Below are 22,592 nucleotides of genomic sequence, written 5' to 3' on the forward strand. Positions count from 1 at the left end.
GTACGACAAAGAGCTGAAACTATTTGTGATCAAACGGTACGACGGCATTCAGTACTTTAAGAGATTGTTGAGATCTCTGAATTCCTTACCAGAATGTGAGGTGAGAGATTTAGCGAGATTGGGGCTGATCAATAGAAGTAATGATGATATGGCAAGAATCATTGGGAAGATCGTCTGGAAAGAAGCCATTAAAGACAAAAAGTTTGAACTGCTAAAGCCTCAAAAAGGAAAGTTGATAGAAGACAAAGATCGTGGAATGAGGGCTGACGGCAAACCTTGGATGGTAATGAAGTATAAACCAGTCCGTCATTTGAAAGAAGTACCGATGAAAGTTATGCCCAAGAACGTCCTAAAAGATTTAAAATGGTGGTACGTGGATTGTGAGACAGCTGAGGCGGTAATGGAAGATGAGGATGAACAAGAAGTACTTCGGGTGTACGACCCGATGCATCTTGTTAATCTATCGAAGGCTGATTTGAAAGTGCTCAACGAGAAGAAGATCTTCTACATTCCTGCTTGGAAGGATCAAGCTAGGAAATATCAAAGGGTAGTGTCGGTATGTGTGAGAGAAGGGGCGCACGCGTAGAGGTGAAGATTACAAGACTCAAGATTTGAAGATCAAGATATGAAGCTACTGCCAAGGGGGAGTCTGTTGGTACATGTGTGTCAGTAGTTCATAGTCTAGCATTTGTAATCGAGTCTGTAATGTAATTATGTTTTGTTTATGTTTGTTTTGTAATGTGCGAAGTTGTCAACAAGTTCGCTATGGCGAACTTGTTGAATCAGCGAAGTTATTGACAACTTCACCTATGGCGAAGTTGTCGTGTATATAAACTGTTTCAGACGAAACAGTTTGAGTTGTTCGTTTAGGGTTTTCGTTTCAGTTTTCAGTAACCAAGTTACGTGTCATAGTCTGTAACAGTGACCTCGGGTCACGTGTTTGTTATCAATATAACGTGGTTGGTTTATTGCTTGTGTGTTCGATCTCTACATACTCTACACTCGTATCTACCTACGCAGGGATTCCGCACCTGCGTTGTTAGAGACATCCCGTGTACGATCCGTCCAGGAACCTACACAAAGGTTAGGGAGACGTTCTACATGCTCGTTGGGAGTACAGAGCGGAACGCCGATATGATTTCGGGTCGGTGGTCCGAAATCAGAAAATTTGTCGGCTTGTTTACTAATCTTTTCAACAGGAACAGCGGTCGTATGAGACCAAGTGGCAGTGATGATTTGGCGGTTTACAATTTCACGGTCGAAGAGTGGAAGCAGGAGTGTTTGCGGAGGTATGGGATGGTGAAGACGTGAGACGATTTATTGTTGTGGGAGAGGTTGAAAAGGTGTTCCAAGTGGGTTGAGCTGGTGGCGCCGGACTTTGATACGGAAGTAAGGGCGAAACGGACTAAAACTAGTTCGTCTGGAGCGTATAGCACTTCAACCGGGTCGGATTGTCGCGTTGGATTCGACCTAAACATTGCGGAGGAGGAAACGTCTTCACCGCCGAGGAGGCGGCCATTGGGAAGGGACGCCAAGGGGAAAAAACCGGCTGAGGGGGAAGCCGTAAACATCGCCAATCTTGTTGAATCCCTCAATAAATTCAACAAAACCATGGAGGTGGTCTCTAATGACAAAAAGGAAAAAAGTCGAATGAGAGATTTGGACTTTCTTACTAGAGACTTCAGTAACCTAAATCCGGTCGATCAAATGCTAATGGAAAAGCAAAAGGAACGTATCCGAAAGAGGTTGATCGAAGAAGACCAAGCCGAAGAATAAGAATAATGTTTTTTTTTAGTACTTTAATTTTTATTTTATTTTTAGATATTAATGTGTTTTTTTAATAATTTATGAGTTTTTTTAATAATACGTTGTTTGAATATATTTATAAATAAATAAAAAAAAATTCGCTGGAGCCCCTGCTGGAGCCCCTCCACACCAGGGCCAGGGGCTCCAACGGGGGCTCCAACACCCCCTTATCCAGTTTCTCTCTCTGCCACATGTCATAATATTATTGGTTGGAGCCCCCATTAAAGCTCCCCACACCCCTCAACCTTATTGATCGAGAGTTATTCCTCAATTATTATATCCGCATTAGCGTGTTAAACTTTATTTTAATATATCAACTTTAAAAGTTAAAATCCAATCAGTTGACTTGTGACCCTACACTTTCTAATCAAGACCTATACCAAAATTGACTTGTTAACACTTGACTCAGATTGGAAAACTTAAATGCATTTCTTATCATTACCTCAAAAACAGTTCACACTTCAAACACATTTGGGTATAATATGCCAAGTTGATAAGTAATGAGTGTGTGTAGTGTGCAACCACTACTAATTAAACTCCTATCCCGGCCATCATTTATTCGCAAAATTCTTTTCAAATCATTAGCAACAGCATACATTTTCTCTACAATACATAACTTAGTTTTGAAATCTAGTCTAAGTTCCCAAATGTATTCAACATTGGTGGACCCACATTTTCTGGAGCGCATAATAATAGTTAGATAAGTCGATTTGGATTATGTTTTTATAAGGGCCGGCCCGACTACCCGTTAGGCTCGAATTTTTTTTTAAAATTATATGTATTTTTATAAAAAAAACTATATGTATACTTACTGTTTAATCTTAATTAAGTTACAACTAACCTGGTCTAGTGGTAAAAGGTATGACTTCCAACTCAAAGATTGTGGGTTCTATTCTCATTTGATGCATTTTTAAGCTTATTTTTATACATTAGTTTTTTACGTAAGCCAAAACTTTTTATGTCAAATGGTTGTAATAGAAAAGTTCGGTTGAATGGAAATGGAACAAGTTGGTTCAAATGGTTGTAACATAAGTTTTTTTTCTACATCTTTATAATTTAACTAAATATCAAATTTCTTCAAACTTATCTCTAAATTTTATTTAACATACCATATTATCTATATCTTACTCATAACAATTATTTTATTGTTTTTTCTCTTTCTTATAAACACAAACATTCTTAGAAGTGATGAATAGTACATCTATATTTTTAGAATATTACTATTCATTATACTCTAATTTTCAGATACTATGGAGATAGGAAACCTAATGTGGATGTAAAATATAGAAAACATTTGTATTTGATGGTTAATTCGGTTATCATCAAAGTTAGCTTGCCTATTGTTAATTCCCCAAGTGTTGGCATGTCGGTTACCGCTTGTTAGGTCTAAGGCCATCCATAGTTGGGAGTTTTGGCCCAAAACTCTCCCAAAACACCATGTACACCGCCCCCTTTAAGGTCTGGCAAGCATTTTGAGGATGAGACATATTGTGCGAAAGGGAGAGAGAAGGGGGGGGGGTAATGATTGCATGAAGGTTGTGGGCTTTTTACCGCTACATCACTTTTTACAAAACTCTTCAATGCTAACTGGACCGCTACGTGTCACAAAACAACCAAGGGTAAAGAAGTTAGATTGCGCATGTTCTAAGATCCTTGAAAGTGATATTGCAAGCATTAAGTGATGGTTAAGTATTGTTGCTCGTGATTCAAAATGGGTGTTAGTACCGAAGAGTTAATACCAAAGTGAAATAACAACTTGTTCTTGGTGGCAAGTTTAACTCAAAATCTTATTAGGAATGAACTTATTAGGAATGAGTTTGTCACGTTAAAACGGAGAAGGCAACACTTCTAGATAATCTTTGATTTGTTCAAAAAATGGACTGGTCCGATTAATTTACAAACCCGATTAGTTTACATTTTGGGCAACGAACCAAAATCAACTTAACTTGTTTAACCGATAATTATGAACGATATACAAAACGAATCATAGTTATATAATTATTCACATGATCTTTACTAGCTTATATTATCAACACTAGTTATTTATAATATAATATAATGTTTATTTTTTAATAGACTTACTGTGGGTTCAGAGGGAGAGACGGGTGCATGAACTGGTTGAGTTTCTAATCATAGCTGCACCAATTCAGACACCACCGTCAGTTCTTGTGCATGCATGCCCTCTTCAACACTGGTCCCATATGTATGCCCTCATCAATAGGTGTCCAACATGCTTGAGCCTCCATCTTCTGTGTTAAACCTTATACAAGTGAATCACGAACATCAAACCCGATATTGCATAAAACGTTTATGCGACTCCTTTTTTAATAATAAACAAGAACAAAATACATACTACTAACTAAAAATAAAACTTTTGATGGGCTTATATTACACCCACAATTCTAATCCTACTCAAACTAGGAAGCATAATCATACTAGATTTCTAATTTATTTAATAAAAAAATAAAAGATAACTTTGGCACCAAGTTATTCAACTTGGTCCATGAACATTAGATCTCTACCAAACCGCCCCTTGAAATCTTCCGTACCACCCTTACACTTTTCGTATTAGTCAATTGGGTTATCAAGTTGGTATTGCTCCAAATTTTACATTCTTTTTATACCATTAAGGTGATATGGAGAAAGAAAGAGAAGACAAGAAGTAGAAAATCCTTCTTGCAAGCTGCACAATGTCTCTCAAACCCCAACTACCGCTGCCGCCGGCCATCTCCACCGTCACCGTTGTTCTCGCTGGCCACCATCACTACTCTGGCCGACCACTGCCATTGCCGCCACTCGTGTCGTGTTATTTGTTTCACTAGCGCTTGTTCGTTGAACCTCATTGTCTTAACGGTTATTTATTAGCCATAAGGTTTGTCTATCTCATCAGTATATTAGATATATTAAGTTTTATGTCCGTACTCTTATTCGTATGTAAGCGGATTATGTCGGGTTTCGATTAGTGTTGCTCACCTGTTTATTTTTCTGCTGCGTTCATATGAACTAACTCGCTTAATTAATTGACTATTATTTACTGAATTTTTTTTTATAAATAAAATTTTAACTGATCACTATTGAAACCCAACATAATTCCCTATGTCATATAATCAAAGATGGATCCTTTAGGTTGCAGGGTGTGGGTGTGGGAACATGGTTGCTTGAGGTGATATGGCAGGGTTGTTGCCGAAAACACCACCTTTCTGGTTGGTATCGAGAAGGGGAGTTGAGATCTCGGTTAAAGAAACCTGAAGAAGGCGTGATGTTGTGAGTGAGGGAACGAGAAGGTTCCGGCTTGGTGCTGATGTGGTAAATTTCATTGACGGATAATATCGCCCCTCTGTGAGTTTGGTTACGACTTGATGGTGAGAGTAGGACGACATCGTGCACCCTAATAATGAAGTGAAGTACTCCAACTTCTTCTAAACCGTCATGTCAAGTCCTCATTACATGAATTACTTAGAAATTTTGTATTGAAAAACTATAAAGTGTACATGCTTCAAGCAGCAAAATTTATCTTTCTTAACCCGTAATAAATGACCTTCATCCTCAGGAGTCGCAGTCACCGCCTTGTCCACCCTTTCATGTTTTCCAACCAAAAAGAAGTATTTATAAAAGTTTCTTAGCTTTTTCAATCAGTGCATGACCTATACGTAGTAATTTCGCATCGGTTGTGCGGAGTTAATTAGGGATTAGCTATGGTTTCTTTTAACCAATGCTGACTTGTGATGCGTTGTCCATTCGCGGTAGAAGGTTATTTGGCCATTCTTTTCTATATTTACATCTCTAGCACGTTATCACCCTCATAATGTTGGATAATCTTGATAACTTGGTCGGATATAGGCGAGTCACAGGTCAATGACTCAATATGGTCGTGGGTTAGGTGAGGAATTGACAGCCGATTCGTATGGAATATGGGCCACTATTGTAGCAAATAATAAGGAAAAGAACGTGGGAATGTGGTAGACTTGGTGGCTGTTTCTTTTACATAAATGTAGGACTAGGTTTTTTTTTTCTTTTTTAAAACATCGACTTTCTTGTACTTATGCTACCACACTTTTGAAATTTGGAGGGTCCCGTTGCCTAACTCTGGACAGACTATGTTGTCTTAACCGGGCCCATGCTGGCTTTAAAGTTTGGCTTGGGTGTCCCCCGTGAAACCATACCGCCAACTGCCACTTGACAGTCGTTGTGGCACCACAAGAGCAGAACTCTCTGGCGTAACACACGATTAGATGAAAACCCAGGTGGGCTCGGGTTCAAATTGAAAACCATTGCATAAGCCCTAGTTCAAATCCTTTATTGTCAATATCCACCCAAAGCGACACAAGTGGGAATCGAACTTGAGTCTCCATTGAAAAACTCAAACCTCTTACCACTAGGCTACAAGTGAGGGATACATTTAGGACTAGTATTTCATGTTTATTTTCAATTTAACTTGAAAACCAAGTCTTTGTTTTTGCACCCCATGTAATCAGCTTCAATTAATACTGAAAGAGTTGAACAATTTGTTCAAGTGTGTGTGTTTAGTGTGTGCTTTCAAGGGGCCTGAACCAACACATAATGTCACATCCCGACTTAAGGTCTAAAAGTGTGACTATCAGTTGGTATCTGTTTTGTAAATATATCATAGTTATGGATTACTTTTAGCGAAAGACTGTAAGTTATAATTAATTTATATTGAAAATTTACTCGGGAATTGAATATCCAAGTATTCGTTTACAAATAATGTTTTATTATGTTACAAGGATTTTATTATCAAAACTAAGCCATTTTACAAAGCAAGCTTTCTATCTCCATGATGACTCTAATCCTTGCTATTTGCTTACTGAACTTAGTTACATGCAATGTGGGGAAAAATACGTCAGCTATATGCTGGTGAAACGTTTGACTCTAAAAGTAGTTAAACTTGTATTATAATAAAAATATAGTTTTCTTTACAAGTTCAGCGGAAATATATTCTGTAGGGCCCTAGGCCCGGCAGCCCTACATTGTCATTGGATTTACTCATAATCTCATTTTGTTATAGCAGAAGCATATACAATTTGCAGCGGAAACTAAAACTTTTATACATTAACCTCTATCTCTAAATAGATCTTCAATATGGATAGCCTCGCATGCACCCCAAGCTCGCCACATCATCAACCATACATGCATGCATACTAAAAGTCAGCTAAACGCTGAGTAAGTTCTAACATTTCTTTCTTTTAATAAATGATCATTTTAAAACAATTGACACATGACTCTTTCGTATCAGAAGATACATTTACATGCCCTTTTCTTTCGTTCACATTCGTTTACCTTCTTACCCTTGTCCACTTCATGCATATCGAAGCATGCACACCGTTCATGTATGGTATATATGCCCATAGTATCCATAATTCGACTAAATAATCACACAACATATGCGTATACATTCATTAACTACCATGCCATACAATCATGCCATATACACGTATGTACTTATTAACTACCACACTTAATATCCCTAATTGGACCATCTATTCATTGTGTCCATAACTGGACCACCTAACCATCGTATCCATAACTGGACCACATTATCATTTGTATCTATAACTGGACCACATTATCCTTTGTATCCATAGCTGGACCATCTTACCATAGTATCCATAACTAGACCATCTTACTGTGGTATCCATAGCTGGACCATCTTACACGTATAATAGTATTCTATCAATCAATACATTGTATCTATAACTAGACCACGTTACCATAACAACGCGTACCATAAACATAGTGTAGGCTTTTAGTCCTTTATTGTGTTCATGCTCATACCTTCCTTTCCTTAACACACTATCATGTCCATAAATGGAATAGCTGTCTATCGTATAAGCACTTGCATACAACCCATGAGCATTTATGATGTGGACAGGTATAAGGTCCTGATGTCTACGTTATGACTTACTCACATTCTTCATACATCTTTAACATTTAATTATATTTATTACTAGCCTACACATTTACTTCCTCATATAAAACATGTCACATTCATCTTTTATCTTCTTTCTTGAGTATGCATACAGCCCCAAAATGTTTAAAGGTAAAAATGAGGCTAGAACTCATCTGGATCCTTAAGCGTTGTGGCTTAACTGTAATCCCCTTCTTTAGCTGCTCACGGCTAACTGTTTAACATATACATGTGTTAATTTATTTAACCACATAACTAATTAACGGAAGTAGTAAGTTAGTACTTTAAGTTAACGAGGTTAGCTAAGCTTATTTGATAAATTAGCTCATTAATTAAGTCTCATTGATCTATCGGTCTTCTTAGTAAACAAAGATTGTTAAATTAACTTAACCGAGCTAACGGGGTCAACTAAGTTAAATTACATAGTGAACCTTGTTATTTAGTTACATATAATAAACATCTAACTCATATCCATATTTTACTTTTATTTATTAATTAGTTTTTTATTAACGAGGCTAACCATGTTTCTTTTTAATTTATAAAAGAAACCTGGTTTGGTGAACAAGACTTAACGGTATCGACTAACGAGGATAACGGAGTTAGTTGTTATTTAACAATCTTGGCCAGCTTAAAATTTTCTTGGACTAAGCCAAGTGTCTCTAAATGATTATGTCAGGCCCGCTCGGATCCTATGGACTTGTGTTCGGGTCACTGGACCGCTATTCGGGTTCGTGGATCGGATATCAGATCATGTTCTCTATATAAAAAGAGACATTGTTTTGCTACAAGTGGGATTCAAATCCCCCGTGCCAATGTTCTATCCAACATCTCTTAACCACCCAGCTACATATACCAATATTTTATTTGTTCGCTCTTCTCTATCTTATACAACGTATTCGTCGTTCGAATCATGGATTAGGTGTTCGGGTTTATTGGGTGATCGTGTTCGGGTCAGGGTATTCGGGTATAAATAGGAAGCATTCCAATTGGGTATAACTAGTAAAGAGAGTGGCTTAACACTAGGGTATAAATAAAACACCTCATGTTAAAGAGATAAGAAAGTCCATCCCACATGGAAAGAAAGAAGAAAGTGAAGTATTCCACATGGGTATAAATAAGAAAGAGAACTTTCCTCCCACATTGGAAAATTATAAAATTTGGAAGCTCTTTATAAGATAAAGAATTTCCATAGTAATATTCTTATGTGGCTTAACACTGTCAGCAATCCTAGCGGAGGGTGTGAAGCAACCGACGTGCACGCAAACGGGCTCAAGAACCAGCACGGGCGATGGGCGATGGGCGTAATGCGGCGTTTTGATAGCGCACTTTGCACTTCGCATGCTCGCGTCACCGCTTAAGAGCCGCCTTTAGTATTTTTGGAAGTAGAGGGACCAAAAAGGAAAATTCTGAATTCCTTCCCTTCGTGATACGCGAACGGATAAGGATATGGCCCTTCGCGCTACGTGAAGTACCTGCTTATGATTCCTTCGTGCTACACGAAGTAACTAACATGCATGAATGACATGCGTGGACACGTGGTAGCACGTGGTGCCACATGGCAAGCCACCAAGTGACTCACCAACTTTTAAGTCGGTTCGCGTCGCGCGAACGGCTTAATCATTTGTTCTTCGCGCTATGCGAAGGGATACAAAATCGGCTATAAATAAGTGGGTTCCAGCACTTCCCATCTCACACTGAAACACATTTTACGCATACATTTAGCCTTGTTTTGCGTGCAGCCCTCATAGAATGTGCCAAGCTCCGAAGTTCTGACAGTCTAAGCTTTAGAACGCGATAGAAAGTAGAAGTGTTGCTCGATCAGTCTTAGGCGACTAACTCCGAATATCCGTGTGAGGTAGGGGTTCCGCTTAAGTATTGTTTTATTATTATTATAATGGCTTAGACCATAGTCGGGAGCATAGCCCGAACCTTGATCACAGCTAAGCATAATATAACTTTTCATAAGCAAAGGTTATAATCAAATTATTGTTTCTTTATGATTAAGAAACGCAAGCTTTTATATACAAAGGTATAGTCAAAATAATATTTATTTAGGATTAAGAAATATAATATTCATATACAAAGGTTATAGTTAAATTATTGTTTCTTCTTGAAGAAAAAACCCATTATAAATGTTTCTTCCTGAAGAAGAAACGTAGCATATAATTGGTGAACAAACAAAGGGACTAAAGGTCCAAATGTTTTATATAAACAAATAAATTGTCAAGGTTAAACCTGTACAAAACAGATCAGGGGTCTGAAGCTAGATCGCTGATCTGGATGTTTATACAAAGGTTATTCTCGTACTATAGGTCCGAGATAACAATCAATCAAAATCAAAAATCAGAAATCAGAGGCAGGGATCAGTAACAGAAACTGATTACAAACAGAAAAGGTGAATACGCCCTAATCTTTCACAAACTCTTTAGAGTCAAAATGTTTGTATAGGATTTATGAATTCTTAAAACCTTGTGTTAAAATAATAAGAAATGGACACTCTAATTAAAAGTATACATGTGTCTGGATCCATTCATACATGGTGACTCGGATTTCCTCGAGGCCATGCATATCATCAAACATGCCTTTGGAAGTCTACGGGATTGTTCAGAGAAATGATATTGTGTATATGATTAATTGCACATGTACTTAGGGTAATTTATCCCAATTGAGTTTGTAAGAGCATGAAATGTCTAGTACTTAGGTCTTGTGTTGTTAGGTCAAGATAGCATGTGATGTAGCATTGTACGTTAATGTTTAGAACTCAAAGAACAACTTATGCAACGCATAAGTTATGCGGCGCATAACTTATGCATCGCATAACATATGTGCCGCATAAGTCCCCAAGCAAGCCTATAAATAGGTTGTTTGGCCTTTGTGTTCATTTGTCCTTCTGACCATCTGGTTGAGTTGGTCCATGTTGTACCTGAGCTTTACACTATCAAATATCATGTACTTATCACTGCTATCAATGAATAAAAGAAGAGATTAAAGAGATGTTTTCGAGTTTTTAACTTTGTTATGATTTCCGCTCATAGCATCATAGGGTAGATCTGGTCGTGGATGTTCTTACATGTCACTCTGAAGACCCATCCTGGACTTTTAATTTGTATTAGAGCATTGTGGCTCTTGATCTACCTTGAAAAGCTCAAAAACATTTCTTTCTTACACATTTTTTATCATTCCAGATGATGTAGCCGTTCAAACCTCACCAAAACTTCACAGATTGTCATATACTTGGTGTTTAATAACATACTCAAAAATCAGATCATTTCATCATCGTTTTCCCAAGAAATTTTGTCAAAGACCTTCAAAGTACAACTTATGCGCCGCATAAGTTACCCGGCGCATAACTTATGCACTGCATGTAAGACCCCATGTCCCGGGTATCCTACAGTTGGTAATCATATCAAAAACTTAACAAAATTTCAAACTCCAAAGAAATTCACTTTATTTTGAAACCAGTTCAGAGTATAAAATCAGCGGAAATCATAAGTGTCAAAAACAAATTCCCAAACACCGGGAAGTATGCCCAAAACCAATTTAAATGCGTTTGATAATAATTAAAAGTAAACGGTCTTCATTATTAATTTCCCCGACTAGATATGCCTTCAACCGACCAAGTAGTCTCGAGCACGTCCAAGCGGTAATCATCATCTTCTTAACCTGAAACTCAAACTAACATACACACAAAGTCAGCTAAAGCTGAGTGAGTTCAAGTTTTACTAAATTACGTAAACAATCATCCCAACATTATAAGTATAAAATCGTATAGGAATAATAGGCGAATGCACAAACGATAAGTACATCTAGATATAATGACCAATTAACATAATCGCGGTCTAACACACGTACGGCCTAAGTACATACTACGGGATTTTAGAAACCCACTATAATAGTGATAATGTCACACGAGCCTCCCCCCCCCCCCACGGGATTTAAGAACCCGTCACGGGATTTAAGAACCCGAGGCGTATAGTTTGGCCTGGCCAAGATCACCATGCACACAAGGAACCGATTATAATAGTGAGCAGGCCACACTAGCCTCCCCCCATGGGATTTAAGAACACGCCACGGGATTTAAGAACCCGAGTTGTATAGTTTGGCCCTGCCTAGTTCACCATGCACACAAGGAACCGCGATTGTTGATGAACGTGCCACACTAGCCTCCCCCCCCCACGGGATTTAAGAACCCGCGTCGTATAGTTTAGCCCGGCCCAGTTCATCATTCACACCATAACAAAGTAATACTACTAATCATAGGCCGTAAAGTATCATAAACACACGCGCGCGCGCATACACACACACACACACACACATATATATATATATATAGGGAGAGGATCAAGAGAAAACTCACCTTTAGAGAGAAAACTAAAAAACTCCTAAAGAATTATTTTTAATTAAAAATAAAAAAATATTTTCAAAATTCTGTTTTAGCCATTATTCTTATATTTTCTTATATTTCACTCAAAAAATGTAAAAAAAAATAAAAAAAACCCGCTGTAATGCACATACGTATTACTGTGAGATACCGTTGTATTTCACATGTGTATTACTATGTGTATTTGAGTTTAATAGTGTTTTATTGCATATATTCAATATTTGTGTATTGTATATGTGTAGTAGTGTTGTATTATATGAAAAAAAATAATAATAAAATAAAAATCGATGTGGTGCACATGTGCGTTAATGCGGTATTACACATACGTACTAATGTGTATTCGATATGTGTATTAGTCTTATATTGCATATATACAATAGTGTGTATCAAATATGTGCAATAGTGTTGTATTCTATGCAATACAAACACTTTTGCATATATGCAATGCACACTATTACACATGCGCACTATACCGACGAGGTTACCGACAAGGTTTTTTTTTTGTTTTTTTTTTGAACCAATAACAACATATAAGAATAATGGAAAAAAAAGAAACTTCAAAAGTTTTTTTTTTAAAAAGTTAAAAATAGTTTTTTAGAAGTTTTTAGGAGTTTTTAAGTTTTCTCTTTAAGAGGAGTTTTCACTAGAACCACCTCTATATATATAAATATATATATGTCATCCCAATGTACTCAATAATAAAGAAAACCCACGAGAACTCATTTAAAAAGTTTAACGGGTGAAATCAGTTAGGTGTGTATGCTAGCCCAAAACGTGAAAAGAGTCAAAAGGGCATCATGAACTCACCTGACATGAGGCACAAGGTCACCACAATCTAGATAAACCCTAAGTATTCCCAAAACTCACAAGCCTGTCGGATTATACACAATAGTTACTAACGATACCTAAAGGACTCGTTTATCCTACGAGGCGTTCTGATATGATTCGAGTTACCTAAAGCCTCGACCTCACCAAGTTCAATTATAACAGCCCCCGGGGCCTTATATTTACCAAATTCCCCCTTAAGTAACCCCGAGAATAAGGAATTCCCAAATTGCCCCCGGAAGTGCTAGGTGAGACTAATATGCGCGTTTAAGAGTTGTTTAGGCCCTTAATATCCAACTCAGCCCCGTGTGGACCCAATTTGATAAATTCACAGCCTACTAGCCCACAGGACACTACACGAGTTGGATGGGTCAGTAACTCGCAAGCACAACGCACCAACTATTCAATAAACGCGAATACGCATTGTACCGACCCGTTTGAGTAATCGACAACCAATTCAGCCCCAATACTTAAAAAAAATAATTTTCCAACAGCCCGTACATTAAACCGAAGCCACCCGGGCTGAATTGGTCGTTATTTACTTCAACCCTCGCATTAAACACAACAATTCACTATTCTAGACAACCGAATGCTAGCTTTCAATCTACCACTAGTTGACCAATCAAACGAACACCAAAGCACACAATTTTAAAGTATGATATATTGGACATACCTAGGGAGATTATGGAGCAAAAACCTCAAACACCACAGCCCCGAAACTGCTCAAATGGACAGCCACCCGGTAAGCCTAAAACAAGCGATTTTTTGATCAATACGCGGGATATAAAGATGAATTAGGGTGTAAAAGACTAGTAGAGATGTAGGATTAACCTTGAATTAGAGTTTTACACCTTAATCTTGGCTGCAAAAATGAAAAACAGGGGGCTTGGGGGCTGCTTCTGGTCGTGATCGGCGGGAAGAAAAGGGGGGGGGGGGTTAGGGTTTTGTTTATAATACAAAAATCTTACACTCTAGTCCCTCCAATTAGAAAGAAGTAGCAACTTGATTGAAAAGTTAATTAATTTAATGTACTGGAAAGATGAGAAAGTCACCGAGGAATGCCGGATAAATCCCGAGAGATGTACATACTTTACATGCTTTAAATCATTTACCGAAAATTAACGGGCGTTACAAGTACACCCCCTTACAATGGGATTCGGGGACGAATCCCGATGCGACATGATCAATTGAGGGTAGAGTTTCATCATCTCGTATTCGGACTCCCAAGTAGCCTCGGAACCTCTATGGTGCCTCCACTGCACCTTCACCTGCCTAACCACTTTATTCCTCAAACGTCTTTCCTGACGTTCAATTTGAATACCTTTCGCGTTTACAATGTAACCGAGAAATTGAACTTCCGGTACCCAAAATTCACACTTAGAGAATTTGGCATATAACTTTTCTTTTCTTAAGGTTTCTAATAAAATCTTAGATGGACCTGTTGTTGTTGGTTTCTTTTTCCGACACTCGGTACTAAAGTACCCCTTCTCTCCACAATCGAAGCAAACTATCGTCTTTCTCTTGCAATCAGCATAAGTATGACCAAACTTCTTGTAGAAGTTACATGTTGTAGTATTAGATGGTCGTAAGCATTTCCCATAATGTCTTCTGCCGCAATATTTGCATATTGGACGGGTATAAGTAAATATCCCTTATCTCTTCTTTTGAACTTTCTTTGTCTTCAAACATTCTGTTTCCCATCATCCTTCTTTCTTTCATCTCTATTCCTGATCATACCATCCATTAAATATCCAGCTAACTCCATAGTGGATTCCTTTGTCTATGGCATGTGTGAATGAACCAAATAAATTATTTCTATTGGCAGCCCATAAATATAATGAGTCACTTTATTAAATTCAGGAATGACTAAATGTGGAACAATCCTGCAGTATTCAAGGAACTTTGTATTATACTCCTTGAGGTTCGTTCCTATAACTCTGTGATTCCATAGCTTTGTTTGAATTTGATCCACTTCATGATCGGGAAGAACTTCATCAAATCATTTCCTTAAACACTTGTGTTTCCAAATTATACAAATTTTCCCTACCTTTAACCTCAATAAGGGTATTCCACCACTCCAACGCCTCTCCCTTGAACATCTGGGAGGTATACTGAACTTTCTCTCTTTCGGTACATTTACTGATAACTACTATCGATTCAATTTCCTTTAACCAACGGAGGGTCACGATTGCACCTTTGTCACCATAGAATTCCTTCGGAATGTAAACCTTAAAGATTTTGAAATCAAATCCTTCTTGTATTTTCAATTTCTTTGTTTTGTCAGGTAGCTCATTATCAGCAGTCGAGCTATGACAACTTTCTTCTTCTTTCTTTTCCGATTCCTTCTTTTCGGTTTCTTTCTATGTTTCTCTCTTTGATTGTACTGTTTCATTTTTACTACGAATGAGTCTTTTGCTAGAATGTGATGCACTCCTACTTGGATTGTTTTTCATTAATTTGGCAAATGGATTCACAGCTTCTTTAATTAGATCACAAATACCACTTAAATATTCATTTGGTATTGCCCAAATATTTTCTTCGACCAACTTTTCTTTATTATTAGTTTTAATGGTAGGACTGTTGTTAGCTTTCTCGTTTCCAGACATACTACAAATAAGTACAACAAGATTTTAGAAAGAGGAAGCACATCGTCTCTAAATTACATTACTTATAGTACAAGAAATAAAACACAGCAACAAGCAACGATTCTTAATAACAACTCTACTCTAATCCTTAATCCACTTCTTGACAAGGTTCCTCATTTTATCACATTTCTTGATGATTTTCTTGCCTACTTTTTTCTTTTCAAAATTTTCATTTCTAAGTTCATCCATCACTGCATTTGGAGGGTGTGGGTACCCTTTAGGTGTGGATGCAATTGGTAAAAGATGCGATCTCCCTTGGGTAAAGATGTGGGTTGGCACATAAGCATACATCTCCTCGTCAAGAATTATTGGTGTAAAACTCTTCTATAAGTCGGCCCTCTTCCTAAATTTCGTTGGCTTGCTCGGAAATGGTCGGTATCAGACCTACATATGGTGGAAAGGATTTCCGTTATCTTCTTCATTTTCATTTTCCTCCTCGGATTCGGAGGGATCATTGGTTAGCATTTGAAACGGTATCTATTCATAACGGGTGGCTCCTGCTATAGTTTGTCGAGCTTGGTAATGATAATTCGGTGGCGGTGATCCAAAATGCCATTTACATTTATCAGAACGATCCAACTGGACGAATTTGTACTGGTTTCCTGTTTAAATCTACTCTGGACTTCTATTTCTTCCGAAGGATGATACAGTGGAATCACCAACGGGTGATATTGTGGAATATTTTCGGTAATGTTGTTTGATATTTCGACTGGCATTTGTTGACTTCTCGGGAGATACACCGGTTGGTTCCCATATGGTAGCATCGGGACTATCGGTTTCTCTTGACCAAAAAAGTTAGTATAATAGCTGTTACACTTGCCATGTCTGACAATTTAGGTATGGGTGCTGGGATAGATCATTTAGCTAATCGTCGTCAATGACCAAGATAGTTTACGTAAGACATCTGCACTAATTAGATTTAGGGATTGGAAGAGTACCAATCCTATCTTATCCCTACGGACTATAATAATAACAAATCTTAAGATTAAATCTTAGGTACTAATATCTTAATACCAAATTCGCTGAAACCGATGGCTCTGATACCAACCTGTCGCACCCCGACTTAGGACCTAGAAGTGTGACTACAGTTGGTACATGTTTTGTAAATATATCAGAGTTATGGATTAATTTTAGCGGAAGACTTTAAGTTATAATTAATTTACATTGAAAATTTATCCGGGAATTAAATACCCAAGTATTCATTTACAAATAATGTTTTATTATGTTACAAGGATTTTCTTACCAAAATTGATCCATCTTGAAAAGTGATCTTCTTATCTCCATGATTACTCTAATCCTTGCTATTTGCTTACTGAACTTAGTTACCTGCAATGTGGGTAAATATTCGTCAGCTATATGTTGGTGAAATGACTCTAAAAGCAGTTTATAAACTACTATTATAATATAAATATATTTTTCTTTACAAGCTTAGCACAAAATCTCTTCTATTTCCGGTATTTGTACCACTTCCCTACACACACAAATAGTTTCTTAGAGCCACGTAGCCCCTGATGGAGAACTGGTTATGACTGTTAGCCCACGGCCACGTAGCCTTTGCATGATTAGGCTAGACATATATGTTTGGATTAATACACATGTGTAATCGGTCTGAGTTGCTTTTATTTTCTGTCTTATATTATAACGTTTATAGAGTATAAATCTGTTTTGACTATTTGTAAAGGTTTATCGTATTCACCTGTACCGTCGGTGTTTGTTTGAAAACCTTCCTGTAATGAATGATGCTAACCTATAAATAAATAGGTTTGTATAAATACCTGGATGTGTTTCTTGCTTAGATTGCAGACCTTAGTTAACCTTGATAAAGTTTGTAAACGTTGTCTTTGAAATTATATCTGTATTTTTGTGACGTTTGATATAGCATGCTTTGGCCTAATAGGTTCTAACACGTTGATGAGTTTCTCCAGGTAAGTAAACGGGTCCTGCGGTTGATTCTGTTTGTACGAATTACTTTCCATTGGCAATAAACCCACTACTAGTGATATCCCCCTTCCAGTTACTACATGCCTGTCAAAATGTAATTTTGTAAGCATTACTTCTTCAAGAAGTAACATTATTGAAAATCTTTATGAATGCTTAAAAATATTTTCAAGGTTAAAGGATACCTTGACTGAGTCTAAGCTATTCATAATATACTTGAATTAACTTAGATGTAGTTCCTACCTTTGCCGACACTTGGGAATGCTAAATAATAAGAAAAAGAGTGGAAACTTGTTTGGCAGGGTTTTGGTATCAGCATGCTTAGATAATCAACAAGGCGTCGGTACTTCGATACTTGCACGAGCTTCGAGGAAACGAGTCGTCGGTTTTTCGTAACGATCGGGCACGCTTCCCTAAGCTGTGTGTGTGTTTTTAAAAGTGTGTTTTGGGATGAGAGTGGCTAAAACCCGTAACCCCCCTTTATAGGCCAAATTTGGCTCCCATCGCGTAACGCGATGGAGCCAGCCCACGGCCGTTGCATATTTTGTTGGGCCTGCCACGTGTAGACACGTGTACTTGGTTGGACACGTGTACTCGGTTACTTAACAAGGTCATCGTGTAACGCGATGTTCCAAAAGGTTTGGCCATCGCGTAGTGCATCGCCGCCCAAGTATTATTTTTGTGAGAATCCATCGCCTAATGCGATGAGTCAGAAATTTCATAATTTTCACTTAAGTCCCTGAACTTTGAATTGGCATTTTTGACTAAATCTTAAGTTGGAAATTTTCGAGGTGTTACACATAAGTCTTTATTTTTCATTTTCATCTCGAGACTTGCAAAACACTCAAGTAGCAAATATTAGCGCATTATAATTAGTTTTTTTAGCTAAAACAATATTAAATAAGGGAGTTTCGTTTTAAAAACCACGTGTTCTTGTAAACGCATCATTATACTTTGCGATAACTCAAGATATTCGTGATATCAATAGAAATACTGAAGCTTCTCGCAAAGTTCATAGTAATCGTTTTCCACAGTTCTCACAATTCTACTTCATTTTTATTTACTTATAATTTGATTGATTTTTATTGATTTAATACTTAGTTAACGCATTTTGTAGTTCTCGCAAAAGTCCAAGTTATCGCACTCCATAGTTCTCGCAAAGACACAAGTTATGCACTACATAGTTATCACATCTACCTATTTTAATAAAGTAAAATAATTGTGGACACTTGTCATCTTTTGGTTAATTCTAACAATATTTTTACCTTCAAAACTAAGATTTTAATTGACCCTAATATATGTAATAGATCAATAATTATTTATTTTCCTTTTAACTCTATTTATATTTATATATTTTTATAAAAACAAATATTAATATATTCTAAAATACTTGGTGAAATCCAAAAATCAACAAGACGTGTTTGCCAAAAAAAATAATTTCAAATGCTATCATTAACGTATTGTACTATGTATATTATAAAAGATCGTAAAGAAAAACAAAACTCAAATATGCTTTCATTTTACAACGTAATTTTTTAAATCATTAAATTATAAATATATGCTCAAAAGTTGATCAATTTTTTTTAAATCAATCAATTTATCTATTATTATTATTGTAAATTGTCATATAAATTTATAAATTATAAATATATGCTTTAAATCTATCCATTTATTTTTCGGTAAATTTAGTAAACTATATATATGTTAAAATGTAAGGATAGCATATACCAATCATTTCAGGCATAACAAAGTTTATCATATTTAATTCCTTAGTTTTTTTTATCAAAGATTATTTCGGGTTTTTTGTGGAACTTAAATTTGATTTTATGGTTCAAAAGTTGGTAAATAGATTGTTTGGTACAAGTTAACTACATTTAGATCAAATTTGTTACGGGTCAAAAATGAAAAATCTGAGTATTTTTTAAAGTTTTGAGTATGCAAATTGATTTATCATCAAATTTATTACGGGTTCAAAGTGTTGGTTTGAAAATGTCAAACGGATGAAAGTTAGAATTTTAAACATGATTCGGGTTTCTTAATTATTTTCAATGGCATTTATGGAAATAATCAAAAAGTTCGGGATTTGGCAAATTGACTATTTTTCCCTCGACTATTAAAATTTAAGAAAAGATTGTGAACACTTTCGACATGCCACCCTCAGGCCCATCAATGTTTCTAACTTTGATCAAATTTGAAATATTTATGTCAGCATTGACTCTTCCTTCAATGGTGATTAGAACATTATGCCATGCAAAACTATGTTCAAATGAAGAAAATATTCACAAAATTGAATGGGGTTAACATATTATTTGTTATGTTTTCATTATGACAAAGTCGAGAAGTCTCCTGAAACTTATCAAAATCCTTTTCATGGTGTAGATCAGAAAAACATAGTTCTTGAAGAACACCTGTCGTTACAATTTAATGTTATCCTTTCTTTCTATGGGTGGTAAATTGATAAATATATCAATAAAGGCAACGCTTCTTCTGTATTTAAGCCAAGTGTTAGAACTACTATCTTATGAGAAGTCTTATTTTCGAAATTGGTTTATAACCAAAATTATTTCAGTTATACATATATGACACTGAAAATGAAATTTTCAATAAAAAAAACGTTATTGGGTACATTTTCGCATGTGCATTTTTTTATTGGAAAATTGGAAATAAATAATCCCACATTTTGTGTATTGGCCGATAATAATCCCACCTTTAAAAATCACTATTAATGTTCCCACCTTTTAACTATTTTTGTCACAATGGTCCTTTGTTAAAAAATACTTAACGTCGTTAAGTTTTTTCCTAGTTTCAAATCGATGTTTTAGGGCTTTTGATCGGAAGAAGGATACGAGTCGACCGATGTAAAACTTATCTCGAAATGGTGATCCAAACGATGAAACAATGTTTCAATTCGGGTGCTTGAATTTCCAATTAATAAAAATCAAGCCATTTGAATCACCGTTTCGAAATAAGTTTTACATCAGTCTACTCATATCGTTCTTCCGATCAAAAGCCCTAAAACGTCGATTTGAAACTAGGGAAAAAACATAACGACGTTAAGTATTTTTTAACGGAGGCCCAGTGAAACAAAAATAGTTAAAAGGTGGGACTGTTGCTAGTGATTTTTAAAGGTTGGATTATTATCGGCCAATACACAAAAGGCGAGATTATTTATTTCCAATTTTCCTTTTTTTATTAAGTTTATTTAAAAAATCATTTTGTGATATAAATAAAATCAATTTATGTACACATAAATACAAGCATAGACATAATACATATTTTTATATGCGTTATGTAATTATTTATTTTACTTGTAATTTTATAGTTTGAATTATCCCGTGTCACTATAATTTGAATTATCCCGTGTGTGACACGGGATCTAAAACTAGTAAATATAATATTTGAGCAATAACTATATTGGTTGATAACTTAGCCTAAGTGATAACTATACAAGGCAACAACTTAGTCTAGACAATAACTATGCTACGCGATAATTATGTTACTTATATTAAACGATAACTATGCTACACTAGGGCCAGTTTGAGAAAGCAAAAATTTTTCTGGGCCGATGGCGAAATTTTTTTTGGGCCTTAAGTAAAAAAAGTATTTTGTTGGGTTTAAACAGTCATTATATATGAGGTTTACTTGGTTATAATTTGGGTTATGTAAAAAACTTTTGTATAAAAAATTGATTAAGCATGTCTCAAGTGAGGATAGAACCCACAGCCTCTTGATTGTGAGTAATACATATTTGTCACTAGATCAAGCAAGTAGTTATGTAATTGTGTTTAAACATTAAATATACACACTATTTTTAATAAAAATACATATAATTTAAAAAAAAAAAAAAATCGGGCCTAACGGGGTGTCGGGCCTATGGCCGTCGACCACCCAGCCACACCCATGGGCCGGCCTTGTGCTACACGATAGGTGATCTATGCTATATCTAATAAACGACAATTAAACAATATGCAATAACAAGGTTTGCGATAACTTACCAAGTTGTTTCTGGCATATGGTTCGAATATCATAATATCAAGTTTCATTGTAAATCTATCTATAAAAAGTTAAAAGCATAAGCTTTTTGTGAGGTCTTACCACAAAATCGAACCTAAGCTCCAAATCTCATATCTGATGCGATAATGATCGATGAAATTGCTTTTCCCTGATAAATCTTGATGGAATCACAACCACAACATACATTTTTATCTTTAATCTTTTTTGATATATGATATAACAAAATAAATATGAAATACTAGTAATTACATAAATCAAATATAAGTTAATATAAGCTAATTTGATATAAATATAATAGTCTTCAATAAAAGTTTTTGTATAATTATTAATGAATAGTTTTCACTTTTCACTCTTTTTTAAAAAGTTGGCATTGAATCTTCATGGTACAATGTTCCCATGAAGCATGGGGCATTTAATGATAATAGTTTGTTAGCCTATATAAAGGAAATGAATGATGAGGTTCCAATTGTGGTGATTATATTTGTCTATGAATTTAGAGACAACTTTTTTAGAGGTGTTTTATAAATACGTTAAAAAAAACATATATAATTATGGGTTATGTGATTTACATAAATTTATTTCAAATTTTAGAGGGCTTGTACACTCATGCTCACTCCTATGGATGGTATTTGTTTAAATTTTTTACTCACCTTAAACTTCTGTATATGAGTTGGGGCTTTTATGATTTATTTGTATGTATTTAACATCTTAATATAAATAAATGCAAAAGTTTCAAGCTCTTAAGTAAAAGTGTAACTTCCAGCCCCATCTCAATAAAGTTCTTTCTCATAGGAGTTACCAAAAGTAAATTGATAATATAAGAATTTTAATTGGAAATATTGTGAGTGTAAAGTACTTATTTAATTGTTTATGCATATATCCAATTGTAGTTGGAGTCCTTAATTTTTATTAACTACACTTGACTGTCTTTTAGTCTAGTGTTATCATGGTGTTGGATAATGCTTTGTATTTCTGAAATAAGGAGACCGGTCTTATAGATTGAGTTAAAAAACAAAAGAAGTTAAAAAAATTGGAATGCTTGATGAAGTTTTTAGAT

Source organism: Bidens hawaiensis, unplaced genomic scaffold (assembly GCF_021521415.1).
Source record: "Bidens hawaiensis isolate Kalapana, Puna unplaced genomic scaffold, B.hawaiensis_p1.1 tig00024813_1, whole genome shotgun sequence".
In the NCBI taxonomy this organism is placed as follows: domain Eukaryota; kingdom Viridiplantae; phylum Streptophyta; class Magnoliopsida; order Asterales; family Asteraceae; genus Bidens; species Bidens hawaiensis.